General features: G+C 37.6%; 1 long non-coding RNA gene across 1 annotated transcript in view; it reads left to right on the forward strand.

Annotated features, from left to right (window-relative positions):
* The first annotated feature begins 3,343 nt into the window (after window positions 1-3,343).
* Window positions 3,344-16,641, forward strand: part of LOC134757609 (uncharacterized) — a 37,472-nt gene continuing 24,174 nt past the window's right edge. The window contains exon 1 of the long non-coding RNA XR_010131793.1: window positions 3,344-3,401. This is a non-coding gene — a long non-coding RNA (uncharacterized lncRNA). The remainder of the gene's footprint in view (window positions 3,402-16,641) is intronic.

Raw genomic sequence — 16,641 nt, forward strand, 5'->3', positions numbered from 1 at the left:
ATCTTCTAGAATCCCCAAAATGAGACATTTTCTGAAATATTGAGAATGACCTCTTCTTTGTATGGAGGTCCTGAATCACATAAACAAGATATTGCTGAAATCTGAGAGATGTGTAATTTCATTCTGCTCCCTTTGCTGTGAAATATAGAACCATTGGTGTCACGAAATCGAAGAAGGATAAAAATGAAGGTCTTTACTGATAGAAGCATGTGCAGTTTATATTAGATTAAGAGGGATGGAAACAGATCTGTAGTTTTTGAAGTACATGAAAAACTACAGTAGCACTGACGATACTGGCAGGTCAGGGCTGTAAATGGAAATAACTACTTTAGGGACAGACTGTTCAAGACCCATATTGAGAACCTGTGTGTCGCATATTTCCAGAAAATCAATTTATTTTCAGTAACTTGGGAGCGCTATGGTTTATGAAATATAGTTATAGTTCAACTGTCAGCACAAAGCAAAATTTCAAAGTGAGTTCACCAGTGTTGTTTTGCTCCTCTAGGAGAAAAACACACCAGACACTTTATTTCACTTTGCACTTTTCAGTTTTTCTGCCTAAATGCACCCACTTGATTTCTTAGTAAATGTGTTCATTCCTTTCAAATTAAAATAATTTGAGCCTTTGTGTGAACTTGTTCATATGACAGATATGAGATGTAAGTAAATTTGTCAAGCTGAATAAAATATTTTAACAAACTGTGATAAAAACAACTTGTTATTGGTCACAGACTAATAAGTTGAAGTAAGGCTCTGTCTACTGAAAAAAGGTACCTGCGGATATCTTCAGATTGTACTAAATAAATCATTAAATTTCCACTTATAAGTTGATATCCCCTTTAAATACATTATAGTCAACATACAGATATCCAGAAATACCTATTTTAATATTGTATGGTGCATAGTAGTAATGGGAAACATTTGGCAAGCGCTATTAGTTGTGATATTTAAAAAAACAGCTCCAAGAATTATATACTGTATCCTTTCTAATTAATGACTAAACAAATGTCAGTGTGGTATTAAATTCAATTACCATTTATTAGTCATTTTTAATCTGGGAAAACACGTTTTTGTACAGTCTCCTGAATGTGCATAGAATGTTATTATAACTTATGAAGTCTGTTTTAAGTAAAATCCTCTTTGTATTAATAATAGAGCCAGAGTTTAGTTTAGCTGTTGGTATCTGAATAGTTTTTACTTTCCTCCTCCAATAGCACAAACAATATGGTCTTTTATTGACATCTCAAGATCTAAACACAGAGCTAATGGTCTTTGTTTTCTTTCAAGAGGAATATGTAACATACTTATTTAGTTTATGAAAATATTAATAGTTTTGGGTTTCATATGTTTTGAATAATTAAAAATTAAATAAAATATTTTATCACAATTTTGTGAAAAAATTTATAATGTCATCTAGAATTTGAAGTTATAGCGATAACATCAAATGGTTCGATAATGGAATTTATGTAGCACTTTCAAACAACTCATCAGGAAGAATTAAAACTTTCATTGAACAAAAATATAAATAAAATTGGTTATTTACAAAACAAAACTATTATTATAATCTATATTACAATTATTATAATCTATATAGATTATAGATGAGAAAATTAGATTGGGTATTTTTACTATAATGATATCTAGTGAAGTGAATAGAAAAGACAATTTATATGCATAATCTATGTAGAAAATTTTTTATTTCTGGACTTTTTTTCCTAGAAAAATAAAAGAATAAAAAAGAAGGAACAATATAATTCTATACCTGTCATAAATTGTCAGCCAAGGAAGACAACATGCACATTTAGTGCAGCATGGTGCTAAATTTACCCCATTCTCTATAAGCCACATAGTTGACTTGTTAAAATAGTGAGAATTTTTAATAATAATAGTGAGTCTAGATCAAAGTTAAATGAGTAGATATTCTTTATTTTCCCTCCGCTGTATGGAAAGTAGAGCAAAAGGTATTAAAACAATCACTGCTGACTCTCCCACATGGCAAGGTTTCAGGACTCCACAATAAATTGGTGGAATTCACGAAAGTCTGACTTCATTCCCACTTGGGGATGTGTAGCAACTGTCACAACAATGTAGAATAAATGTACAGGATGCATAACAAAATTTCAGACAGGTAAGCAGATAATTGTTATGCTGATACAGATTAAACCAAGTTTTAGTTAAGTCTTCCCACTCACTTCCAACTTCCTAAAAGTCTAGCTTAGAGAACAAAGCCACACAGTCTCAACTAAGCTGAGATAGGAGTCAAGAAAAAGTCACTAAAGCTGTGTCAGATGAAATAGTCATATGGTGAAACTGATTCATTTTAACATCAACTAAAATAAAAAGAAATTAACTCACAATCAATTTGAAATTTAAAAAATGAACTCAGCCTGCAAAAGATTATCAAAGGAACTATTTTGGGACAGATTGAAACATTGTATAAATGTTTCAGGTGTAAGAATTGCTGAGGTGGAATATGAAGTCAATTTAATTTAAAAAAAAGAAACCTCAATAATGTAATGTCATAATAATATAATTAGCCAAAAATAGATATTGGTGAGCCAAGGAGGGGAAATGAGTATTCAAACAATGCTTTTAGGCATTTACAAATGCATTAAAAATAGGAACAAATAGAAGAGACATCTGAAAAAACATAGAAAAAAACTTGAGAAAAGTACAGTAAACATAAAAGGAAAGGGAAAGAAATTAAAGCAATAAAGAGAAGACATTGGACATAAGGGATAGAAGTAGAAAATGTAAAAATTATATCCAGCAAATCAAACAGAGACAGTGTTTGAAGATAATAAAAGAAATTACTTTGAAATTAAGGAAGATCTGAAACTGCATATCAACAACTGTTATCATAATCCAGGCAAACATCAAAACAATTTTACTAACACTCAAATATCTGTTGATTCAAGTGTTCAATTCAGAGTCAAAGAGTTACTGGTTTCATAGATATATCAGTTAAGAATGAAAATCATAGATCACTTGACTGTACTCGCTTAACTAACTTATTTTCTTCCCCCCATATATCAAGAATCCAATACTAATGCATCAATTTAGGAAAGTCACTAGTATCATACACAGGCTTCCTCTATCCTTTTCTTCTGCCATGTGACTGTCATCTAATGCATTGGTCCCCAAATGCCCGGTCCACATAGCAGGAGGTGAGCAGCAGGTGAGCAGGCAAACCTGAGCTGAGTCTCCTATCAGATCAGTGGTGGCGTTAGATTCTCATAGGCGTGCAAATCCTGTTGTGAACTGTGCATGTGGGAGATGTAAGTTGCATGCTCCTTTTGAGGATCTAATGCCTGATTATTTGTCACTGACTTGCATCACCTTTAGATGGGACCGTCTAGTTGCAGGAAAACAAACTCAGGGCCCACTGATTCTGCATTATGGTGAGTATGTAATATAAATAAAGTGCGCAATACATGTGATGTGCTTAAATCATCCTGAAACCATATCCCCCACCCCATCCATGGAAAAATTAGCTTCCATGAAACTGATCTCTGGTGCCAAAAAGACCACTGGATGCAAGATATTGTTCTACTAATCCAGGTGTTGCTTCCTATGCTCAGGTATGAGGGGTGGGGTTGGATGAATTTTGGGCAAATATGGAGGAGGACAAAACCTTTTCTTTAGCGAGAATTTGTCTATTTTTAGAGAAGAGGAGACTATGGTTATGTAATGTGTCACTTTAGTAAAATATAACCAGATTTTATTCTTCAATATTTTCAATTTAGAATTAGCTATAAATAAAATGTGCAATTGAACTGCAGCAAGTTGAAAGGAAAATGATCACATAGCTAAAACTGTCTTCTTTAAGCCCTAATTTAAAATTTTTGTGTCATTCAAAACAGCATCATTCTTACTAAATTATCTTATAATTAAATAATTGTTACAAATTTGAACTGAAAAAATAAATAAATAAAAAATAAAACCTGCAAAAGACTTGATAGGAAAATATCTAGCAGCAACGGCAACATTAAGAAGGTCATAACTGTTAAAGAGGGAGAAAGGTAGCTGTCAGATTGTACATTCTGTTCACCATTGAACATCTTATTCACCTTCCCATGTCTATAACTTCTGATCAACTGCCATCCATGAAGATCAGTTGTGACCCCAAGCCCACCACTGGGAACATGCTTTGAATTCATACAGCCAGCAATCTCCCATGGGCATTACCAGCAGCCCCCTCTACAATTGTATTGTGGCTGCTGGAATAGCCTGGCTTTCTGCAAACTCCAGCTTGTTCATCTGCACCGAAGTTGGCTAGTGACATTCCGCTGATTGTTTCTGAACTTTTACAATTAGACAGTCTAGTTTCTGTAGAAAATTCTTTGTTGTTGAATATTCATTGAGTATTTGCTTTCCTGATTGAGAGGTAGTTCACTGGAAGGGCTATGTCATTTGAACATTCCTAAGTAGAAGAGAGTAGGCAATGTGAATAGTTTTAGCTAGGTACATTGCTACCTCTAACAGAATTAGACTGATTTTATTACAGAAGTAGTAGGATTGGTTATTAGGTAGGCAAATAACAGTGTATACAACACACCGTCTCTTTGGCTAACTACCATACATTCACACACACCTCTACAGTGATGACACTCAGCTGTTCTCCCAGGGAGAAGCCCCAGATCACATGCAATTCCTGCACTGATCTTGTGGACCTAACTCTTTGGGTTTGTATTTCATTCTTCATTGGTCCCAAGGTAACTCCTCATGGCCTTGCCATTTAAAATCACTAAAACATATGTTATATGCTTCTAACAAAACCAACATACACTGACAGAGAAAGAATGAATAGCTGTGATTAAAGCCCCATCCTGACAAGGAGAGAATATGAAACCTATAGCAGTCACTGGTTGAGGACACATAACAAATTCTGCTGGTTGTTAATTGGAAAGACAATGCACTCCTGTAAGTAGAGGATATTACCTAGTTAGTCAATTATTCTGTCCCTAGTTCATTTTTCTAGGAGAATTTTCAAGCCCCATTTTACTTCATGTTTCATGGATCTGTCTTCTGGGAAAATTCATTCATTCTCATTATCCACACACTTTAAACCAACCTCAGTGATTACCTTTCCGGGGACTGTGTAATGTTTGTGCTGGAGGATGTTATTGATGACCTATGCTCCTAATTTGTTCCTGTTTAGCCATCCATATCATGGTTTTTGTTTTGCTTTGCTTCAGTTTGTTTGTTTTTGTTGTTCCTGTTGTATCACATCCAAAGATTAAGACTGTGTTTCAAGTAGAAAGAAGAAAAAGGCTAAATGAGTCAAAGGGGATGTTTCTTTCTAATATTTTGCCTTTTCATGTGTGAAGTGTTGCCTTACACAGAGATTTTCATCAAAATTTTATTGGCCAGAATTCTGTTGCATGGACACCACTATCAGTGTGGGAATGTAGACAAATTTATATTTATCACTGCACATGTCCTAAAGAAAATTGGGGCCCTCTGAATGAGAAGTGGAGGGGGATTGATATCAGATAGATATCCATCAGAATCAACTACTCTTGTCAATATATTGAATAAAACATACTTTTTAAAAATCTATCTCTGAGAAAAATATAAAGTGTGGGAGAGAGAGAGAGATAGATCCTACACAAATTTTAAAAAGCAATCTCCACTTGACCAGAATTCACAATTATAAATGGTAGCTGATAATATGCAGCATTGGAACTGACAGGTCCAGATATAAACTATTCAATGTAACCAATAACAAGCTGTTAAAGACTGGGGTAAAGGCAAAACTACCCACACAAACATAATTCAAACATACAGTGTTCATGAATTTTAAGCCCCAGTTGGGTATTTGTTAGGGTAAAATCGTTAAACTGAACAATAAGCAGAGGAATTGATGAGAAAACTTATATTGCTTTGTAGCAATTGGAAGCAAACACAAAACATGTCCCCAGAAAATAGGCAGAAGTAAAAAAGGCAATCATAGGAGACACAGTTTAACCTAGAATTAGGAGGTTTCAAAGCCAAATTGCCTCAAAGTTAAATAGGCAAAGAAGACTTTAGTTGAGACTGTGCAATAGGGGAGAGGCCAGAACTCAGTCTGACCTGAAATACTTTGAAACAAAAGACTGGAAATGTTTCAGGTGCTGGGGTAGGGAGATTAGAGGCCCCTTGTGTATGCTAATTGCCCTTAACCAAAGGGAAGTAAACTTCCTCATATCTTCACTAGAGAAGTTAATTTTACAGAAGGTAAGTTTACAATGAACTCCAGTGAAATTAGACTCATATCCTTCTACAGAGAGACTGCCAAATAGAGGCATTATCTTTCTTGATGATTACATTTCAAAGGCATGAATTCCAGGTCCTAGAGAAAGGCATTCCTAGGTTGTAATACCAGCAAGAGACTTTGAAAAGGATTACATCTCTAAGAAGCAAAAAAGTAATTTACCAACAGAATAAATAGACGACCTACAGAAATGAGAAAAAATTGTGCTGCCTATGTATCTAGACAAAGGTCTAATACTGAGCATCTATAAGAAAGTTGAACAAATTTAAAAGAGAAAAATAAACACCCTTATTAGAAAGTGGGCAAATGACATGAACAGACAGTTTTCTAAAGAAGGCACGCATGTGAGCAAAATGCCTATAGAAAAAAGCTCAATATCACATATTATTAGAGAAATGGAAATCAAAACCACAATGAGATACCATCTCACACCAGTCAGAATGGCTATTACTAAAAAGTCAAAAACTAACAGATGCTGTCAAGGTTGCAGACAAAAGAGAACACTTATACACTGTTAGTGGTAGGTGTAAATGAGTTTAACCATTGTGGAAAGCAGTATGGTGATTCCTCCAAGAGTTAAAAGCAGAACTACCATTTGATTCAACAATCCCATTACTGGGTATATATCCAGAGGAATATAGATATATGCTGTATTCTACCATATGACACATGCATGTGAATGTTCATTGCAGCATTATTCACAATAGCAAAGACATAGAATCAATCTAAATGCCCATCACTGGTAGATTGCATAAAGAAAATGTGGTACATATACACCATGGAATATTATGCAGCCATAAAAAAGAAAGATGTGCATTCTATGATAAAGACACGTGCATGTGAATGTTCATTGCAGCACTAGTCACAATAGCAAAGACATAGGATCAACCTAAATGTCCATCATTGGTAGACTGCATAAAGAAAATGTGATACATATACACCATGGAATATTATGGACCCATAAAAAAGAACAAGATCATGTCTTTTGAGGGGACATGGGTGGAGCTGGAGGCTATTATCCCCAGCAAACTAATGCAGAAACAGAAAACCAAATACTACATGTTTTTTTCTTATAAGTGGGAGCTAAATGATGAGAACTTGTAACACAAAGAAGGAAATAACAGACACTGGGATCTACTTGAGGGTAGAGGGTGGGAGGAGGAGAGGAGCAGAAAAGATAACTATAGGGTACTGGACTTAATACATGGGTGATGAAATAATCTGTACAACAAACCCCCATGACATAAGTTTACCTATGTAACAAACCTGCACAGGTACCCCTGAACCTAAAATACTAGTTAAAAAAAATTACATCTCTAGGAAGCAAAAAAAGAATTTGCAATTACAAATTTTATAAAATAAAAGCTCTCAGATAAAGGAGCTCTAGAATCAGGAAGGAGCTTGTCTGAAGTTTAGTCAAGTTGAGGAGCACATTAAGGCCATAGTGGTCAGAGGCACACAAGAAAGTTGAACATGGTTGCATGTTCTCAATGGATTCCAGAAGTAGAGGAGCTCATATTCAAGGAAAGGGAATAAAGAAAAGAGCAAATACAAAAGACTTCAAAATAAACACATTTGAAATACCCTAGAAATTGGGAGAGGGTAATATTGATCGAAAATAAAACAAGTAGGGAGAAAAAGAGATAATTTAGACATCATGAAAATAAAAACATACCTGGGAGGAGCCAAGATGGCCGAATAGGAACAGCTCCGGTCTACAGTTCCCAGCGTGAGCGACGCAGAAGATGGTGATTTCTGCATTTCCATCTGAGGTACCGGGTTCATCTCTCTAGGGAGTGCCAGACAGTGGGCGCAGGTCAGTGGGTGCGCGCACCGTGCGCGAGCCGAAGCAGGGCGAGGCATTGCCTCACTTGGGAAGCCCAAGCGGTCAGGGAGTTCCCTTTCCTTGTCAAAGAAAGGGGTGATGGACGCACCTGGAAAATCGGGTCACTCCCATCCGAGTACTGCGCTTTTCCGACGGGCTTAAAAAACGGCGCACCACAAGATTCTAACCCGCACCTGGCTTGGAGGGTCCTATGCCCACGGAGTCTCGCTGATTGCTAGCACAGCAGTCTGAGATCAAACTGCAAGGCGGCAGCGAGGCTGGGGGAGGGGCGCCCGCCATTGCCCAGGCTTGCTTAGGTAGACAAAGCAGCCGGGAAGCTCGAACTGGGTGGAGCCCACCACAGCTCAAGGAGGCCTGGCTGCCTCTGTAGGCTCCACCTCTGGGGGCAGGGCACAGACAAACAAAAAGACAGCAGTAACCTCTGCAGACTTAAATGTCCCTGTCTGACAGCTTTGAAGAGCACAGTGGTTCTCCCAGCACACAGCTGGAGATCTGAGAACGGGCAGACTGCCTCCTCAAGTGGGTCCCTGACCCCTGACCCCTGACCCCTGAGCAGCCTAACTGGGAGGCACCCCCCAGCAGGGGCACGCTGACACCTCACACGGCAGGGTATTCCAACAGACCTGCAGCTGAGGGTCCTGTCTGCTAGAAGGAAAACTAACAAACAGAAAGGACATCCACACCAAAAACCCATCTGTACATCACCATCATCAAAGACCAAAAGTAGATAAAACCACAAAGATGGGGAAAAAAACAGAACAGAAAAGCTGGAAACTCTAAAAAGCAGAGCGCCTCTCCTCCTCCAAAGGAACGCAGTTCCTCACCAGCAATGGAACAAAGCTGGATGGAGAATAACTTTGACGAGCTGAGAGAAGAAGACTTCAGACGATCAAATTACTCTGAGCTACGGGAGGACATTCAAACCAAAAGCAAAGAAGTTGAAAACTTTGAAAAAATTTAGAAGAATGTATAACTAGAATAACCAATACAGAGAAGTGCTTAAAGGAGCTGATGGAGCTGAAAACCAAGGCTCGAGAACTACGTGAAGAATGCAGAAGCCTCAGGAGCCGATGCGATCAACTGGAAGAAAGGGTATCAGCGATGGAAGATGAAATGAATGAAATGAAGCGAGAAGGGAAGTTTAGAGAAAAAAGAATAAAAAGAAATGAGCAAAGCCTCCAAGAAATATGGGACTATGTGAAAAGACCAAATCTATGTCTGATTGGTGTACCTGAAAGTGATGGGGAGAATGGAACCAAGTCGGAAAACACTCTGCAGGATATTATCCAGGAGAACTTCCCCAATCTAGCAAGGCAGGCCAACATTCAGATTCAGGAAATACAGAGAACGCCACAAAGATACTCCTCGAGAAGAGCAACTCCAAGACACATAATTGTCAGATTCACCAAAGTTGAAATGAAGGAAAAAATGTTAAGGGCAGCCAGAGAGAAAGGTCGGGTTACCCTCAAAGGGAAGCCCATCAGACTAACAGCGGATCTCTTGGCAGAAACCCTACAAGCCAGAAGAGAGTGGGGGCCAGTATTCAACATTCTTAAAGAAAAGAATTTTCAACCCAGAATTTCATATCCAGCCAAACTAAGCTTCATAAGTGAAGGAGAAATAAAATACTTTACAGACAAGCAAATGCTGAGAGATTTTGTCACCACCAGGCCTGCCCTGAAAGAGCTCCTGAAGGAAGCGCTAAACATGGAAAGGAACAACCGGTACCAGTCGCTGCAAAATCATGCCAAAATGTAAAGACCATCGAGACTAGGAAGAAACTGCATCAATTAACGAGCAAAATAACCAGCTAACATCATAATGACAGGATCAAATTCACACATAACAATATTAACTTTAAATGTAAATGGACTAAATGCTCCAATTAAAAGACACAGACTGGCAAATTGGATAAAGAGTCAAGACCCATCAGTGTGCTGTATTCAGGAAACCCATCTCACGTGCAGAGACCCACATAGGCTCAAAATAAAAGGATGGAGGAAGATCTACCAAGCAAATGGATAACAAAAAAAGGCAGGGGTTGCAATCCTAGTCTCTGATAAAACAGACTTTAAACCAACAAAGATCAAAAGAGACAAAGAAGGCCATTACATAATGGTAAAGGGATCAATTCAACAAGAAGAGCTAACTATCCTAAATATATATGCACCCAATACAGGAGCACCAAGATTCACAAAGCAAGTCCTGAGTGACCTACAAAGAGACTTAGACTCCCACACATTAATAATGGGAGACTTTAACACCCCACTGTCAACATTAGACAGATCAACGAGACAGAAAGTCAACAAGGATACCCAGGAATTGAACTCAGCTCTGTACCATGCAGACCTAATAGACATCTACAGAACTCTCCACCCCAAATCAACAGAATATACATTTTTTTCAGCACCACACCACACCTATTCCAAAATTGACCACATACTTGGAAGTAAAGCTCTCCTCAGCAAATGTAAAAGAACAGAAATTATAACAAACTATCTCTCAGACCACAATGCAATCAAACTAGAACTCAGGATTAAGAATCTCACTCAAAACCGCTCAACTACATGGAAACTGAACAACCTGCTCCTGAATGACTACTGGGTACATACGAAATGAAGGCAGAAATAAAGATGTTCTTTGAAACCAATGAGAACAAAGACACAACATACCAGAATCTCTGGGACACATTTAAAGCAGTGTGTAGAGGGAAATTTATAGCACTAAATGCCCATAAGAGAAAGCAGGAAAGATCTAAAACTGACACCCTAACATCACAATTAAAAGAACTAGAAAAGCAAGAGCAAACACATTCAAAAGCTAGCAGAAGGCAAGAAATAACTAAGAGCAGAGCAGAACTGAAGGAAATAGAGACACAAAAAACCCTTCAAAAAATTCATGAATCCAGGAGCTGGTTTTTTGAAAGGATCAACAAAATTGATAGACTTCTAGCAAGACTAATAAAGAAAAAAAGAGAGAAGAATCTAATAGACGCAATAAAAAATGATAAAGGGGATATCACCACCGATCCCACAGAAATACAAACTACCATCAGAGAATACTACAAACGCCTCTACGCAAATAAACTAGAAAATCTAGAAGAAATGGATAAATTCCTCGACACATACACTCTCCCAAGACTAAACCAGAAAGAAGTTGAATCTCTCAATAGACCAATAACAGGATCTGAAATTGTGGCAATAATCAATAGCTTACTACAAACGCCTCTACGCAAATAAACTAGAAAATCTAGAAGAAATGGATAAATTCCTCGACACATACACTCTCCCAAGACTAAACCAGAAAGAAGTTGAATCTCTCAATAGACCAATAACAGGATCTGAAATTGTGGCAATAATCAATAGCTTACCAACCAAAAAGAGTCCAGGACCAGATGGATTCACATCTGAATTCTAATAGAGGTACAAGGAGGAACTGGTACCATTCCTTCTAAACTATTCCAATCAATAGAAAAAGAGGGAATCCTCCCTAACTCATTTTATGAGGCCAGCATCATTCTGATACCAAAGCCAGGCAGAGACACAACAAAAAAAGAGAATTTTAGACCAATATCCTTGATGAACATTGATGCAAAAATCCTCAATAAAATGCTGGCAAAACGAATCCAGCAGCACATCAAAAAGCTTATCCACCATGATCAAGTGGGCTTCATCCCTGGGATGCAAGGCTGGTTCAATATATGCAAATCAATAAATGTAATCCAGCATATAAACAGAGCCAAATACAAAAACCACATGATTATCTCAATAGATGCAGAAAAAGCCTTTGACAAAATTCAACAACCCTTCATGCTAAAAACTCTCAATAAATTAGGTATTGATGGGACATATTTCAAAATAATAAGAGCTATCTATGAGAAACCCACAGCCAATATCATACTGAATGGGCAAAAACTGGAAGCATTCCCGTTGAAAACTGGCACAAGACAGGGATGTCCTCTCTCACCACTCCTATTCAACATAGTGTTGGAAGTTCTGGCCAGGGCAATTAGGCAGGAGAAGGAAATAAAGGGTATTCAACTAGGAAAAGAGGAAGTCAAATTGTCCCTGTTTGCAGATGACATGATTGTATATATAGAAAACCCCATTGTCTCAGCCCAAAATCTCCTTAAGCTGATAAGCAACTTCAGCAAAGTCTCAGGATACAAAATCAATGTACGAAAATCACAAGCATTCTTATACACCAACAACAGACAAACAGAGAGCCAAATCATGAGTGAACTCCCATTCACAATTGTTTCAAAGAGAATAAAATACCTAGGAATCCAACTTACAAGGGATGTGAAGGACCTCTTCAAGGAGAACTACAAACCACTGCTCAAGGAAATAAAAGAGGATACAAACAAATGGAAGAACATTCCATGCTCATGGGTAGGAAGAATCAATGTCGTGAAAATGGCCATACTGCCCAAGGTAATTTACAGATTCAATGCCATCCCCATCAAGCTACCAATGCCTTTCTTCAGAGAATTGGAAAAAACTACTTTAAAGTTCACATGGAACCAAAAAAGAGCCCGCATCGCCAAGTCAATCCTAAGCCAAAAGAACAAAGCTGGAGGCATCACACTACCTGACTTCAAACTATACTACAAGGCTACAGTGACCAAAACAGCATGGTACTGGTACCAAAACAGAGATATAGATCAATGGAACAGAACAGAGCCCTCAGAAATAATGCCGCATATCTACAACTATCTGATCTTTGACAAACCTGAGAAAAACAAGCAATGGGGAAAGGATTCCCTATTTAACAAATGGTGCTGGGAAAACTGGCTAGCCATATGTAGAAAGCTGAAACTGGATCCCTTCCTTACACCTTATACAAAAATCAGTTCAAGATGGATTAAAGACTTAAACGTTAGGCCTAAAACCATAAAAACCCTAGAAGAAAACCTAGGCATTACCATTCAGGACATAGGCATGGGCAAGGACTTCATTTCGAAAACACCAAAAGCAATGGCAACAAAAGCCAAAATTGACAAATGGGATCTAATTAAACTAAACAGCTTCTGCACAGCAAAAGAAACTACCATCAGAGTGAACAGGCAACCTACAGAATGGGAGAAAATTTTCGCAACCTACTCATCTGACAAAGGGCTAATATCCAGAATCTACAATGAACTCAAACAAATTTACAAGAAAAAAACAAACAACCCCATCAAAAAGTGGCAAAGGACATGAACAGACACATCTCAAAAGAAGACATTTATGCAGCCAACAGACATATGAAAAAATGCTCATCATCACTGGCCATCAGAGAAATGCAAATCAAAACCACAATGAGATACCATCTCACACCAGTTAGAATGGCAATCATTAAAAAGTCAGGAAACAACAGGTGCTGGAGAGGATGTGGAGAAATAGGAACACTTTTACACTGTTGCTGGGACTGTAAACTAGTTCAACCATTGTGGAAGTCAGTGTGGCGATTCCTCAGGGATCTAGAACTGGAAATGCCATTTGACCCAGCCATCCCATTACTGGGTATATACCAAAAGGACTATAAATCATGCTGCTATAAAGACACATGCACATGTATGTTTATTGCGGCATTATTCACAATAGCAAAGACTTGGAACCAACCCAAATGTCCAACAATGATAGACTGGATTAAGAAAATGTGGCACATATACACCATGGAATACTATGCAGCCATAAAAAATGATGAGTTCATGTCCTTTGTAGGGACATGGATGAAACTGGAAACCATCATTCTCAGTAAACTATCGCAAGAACAAAAAATCAAACACCGCATATTCTCACTCATAGGTGGGAATTGAACAATGAGATCACATGGACACAGGAAGGGGAATATCACACTCTGGGGACTGTTGTGGGGTGGGGGGAGGGGGGAGGGATAGCATTGGGAGATATACCTAATGCTAGATGAGGAGTTAGTGGGTGCAGTGCACCAGCATGGCACATGTATACATATGTAACTAACCTGCACAATGTGCACATGTACCCTAAAACTTAAAGTATAATAAAAAAAAAAGAAAAGAAAAACATACCTAACATCCCACAGACAGTTAAAAGAATGGATCAGGCATTAGTGAGAAAACATTTTGAATTAGAAGAACGCTCTGAGGCAATATGTCAGAATTTAATAGAGATTAATAAGGAGATGCAATATATGAAGAATTTAGAAACATCAACAATTAATCATAAAGTGCCAACCTACGTGGAATAGCAACGTGTGAAGGGAAAAATGTTCCTGAGAAAAAGATTGCATTTATTATCCAAAATAGGAAAGAAATGAGTCTATAGATTGAAAACGCCACTTATGCAACACATAGCAGGAGAAAAAATAACACCTAAACATATAGCATGACTGCAAAATACCATAGCTAAAGAAAAATCTTCTAAAACTAACAGGGAACAGGCAAATAACTTGTGAGGAGACAAGTATATCAACAACATTGTCAAAAGAAGCAAAACACAACAGAAGAAAATGGAATAAAGCAGCTGAAAGATTCAGGTAAAGTATCACTTGAGAATCTGGCGTATACTAACTGTTGCCTTCACCAAAAGCATTACCTATTTTTAGTACATAACAATATCCTTTGAATGGTGTTATCGTTTCTGAGATGTTGGGAAGGCAATCCCTCAACTCCAAGCGATGGATATCCTACACCCTAAGGCAATTGTATAAGAGTCATTCCCTTTGTCAAATGATTGTATTAAGAATGAGCATACGGGCTGGGTGCAGTGGCTCACACCTGTAATCCCAGCACTTTGGGAGGCCGAGCAGGTGGATCACCTGAGGTCGGGAGTTCAAGACCAGCCTGACTAACAAGGTGAAAGCCCTGTCACTACTAAAAAAAAAAAAAAAATTAGCCAGGCACAGTGGCATCGTAGCATGCACCTGTAGTCTCAGCTACTCTGGAGGCTGAGACAGGAGAATCCCTTGAACCCGAGAGGCAGAGGTTGCAGTGAGGTGAGATCATACCACTGCACTCCAGCCTGGGCGATGGAGAGAGACTCCGAGGATGAGCATATGACATGATTCTGAGCCACCTGTCCTAAAGGGAGGCCTTCTGCGGGTGTCCTAGTAAAATTAAAAAGATAGTCTCAATTCCTGTTTCATACTCTTGATGGTATGTGTGAGAACAGGAACCTTAAAGCTCCTAGTTATTTCTTGGCGGTAAAGGAAGGCACAATAATAAACTCAGCTTCATGGCACTGTGGATGGCATAGAATATGGAAAAATGCTGGGCCCTTATTAACAGCACTGACTTACTAAATTAAGCAAACCTGAATATAACTTGCCTTTGGGCTTCTTATAATTTGAGAAAATAAATGTCGGAATTTTTAAAGCCGTCTTTAGTTGACTTTCCTATTGTATGCTACTTAAAGAAACCTAAGTATTCCAAAGTGGTGTAAGAATTGAAGTACTCATAGATCATACCTGCCAAGGATTACTAAAGTAATTGCTTCAACAAGAAAAATAAAAATAAAAGAGGCAGTGGGAACATATGTGAAAGGGAAGCTAAAATCTATGTACAAAAATTATCTGGAATAATGAACAGCTCATTACAACAATAATTATCTTCTGTTGACTAAATTTGGGAAATTTTAAATTTCTCTCTGACAATCCTTTTTTGCATTTTGTAAAATAAATACATGGCATTTTTTGGGATTAAAAAATCTTGCAATTTTAAAATAAACATCAACGGAACTTTATTGAACACCATTTTAACAGTTAATGATGGAAAATACAGTAAATTGTGATAGCAACTCACTGGTGTTACAATGTTCCACATATATTTTTATTACCAAATTTACCTCAACCTTATCATCGCCTTTGATTAGTGTTATCTTGTAATTTAAAAACTGCTGTAAAACTTTTCTTCCCTTTTCTAACTTTGTATTATGGTGCCATATAATTATTTCTATTTTTAATAACACTTGTAGAATAAAAATATTTACTCAGCAAAATTATCTCAGCAACTCTCAGTGGCATTTTGAAAAACAATACATTTTCCAAAATAAAGATGAAAATATGCTTGTGATAGGTGCTGCCAATGCTACCATAAAAGGAATAGTTTTCTTCCCAATTTTATCTTTCCCTTGGTTGCCTTCTGTTTAGTTATAATTTTAAAAATATCCTTCAAAATACCATTCCTAACAAGCTTATATAAATTTAGCATTCATTTAATTAACCTTTCTTCAATAAGGATTTTCATTTGAAGTTCTGTGTTTCTATTTGTTCTGCATTCTCTTTGTATTAAATGGAAAAGCTTTCAGGAAGTTATTTTTTGAATATAGGAAACTAAACTTGAGCTGATGCAGAGGAAGTTGAAAATATAGACAATGTCATTTGCAGTTAAGGTCATATGAATGTTTATTTTGCTATAGGAGCTGGGCCTTGCTGGTGAGAACTACACAAATTTGACATAGAAAATAAGGATATATGAACAACCATTCACTGGTCCCATCACCGACTGAAGCCACCTGTTTTTGTTTATGGATGAGCCCACACAGACTGTGTAAATGTAGCTGGGGGGAAGACACCATAA

This window comes from Gorilla gorilla, chromosome 19 (assembly GCF_029281585.2).
Source record: "Gorilla gorilla gorilla isolate KB3781 chromosome 19, NHGRI_mGorGor1-v2.1_pri, whole genome shotgun sequence".
In the NCBI taxonomy this organism is placed as follows: Eukaryota; Metazoa; Chordata; class Mammalia; order Primates; family Hominidae; genus Gorilla; species Gorilla gorilla.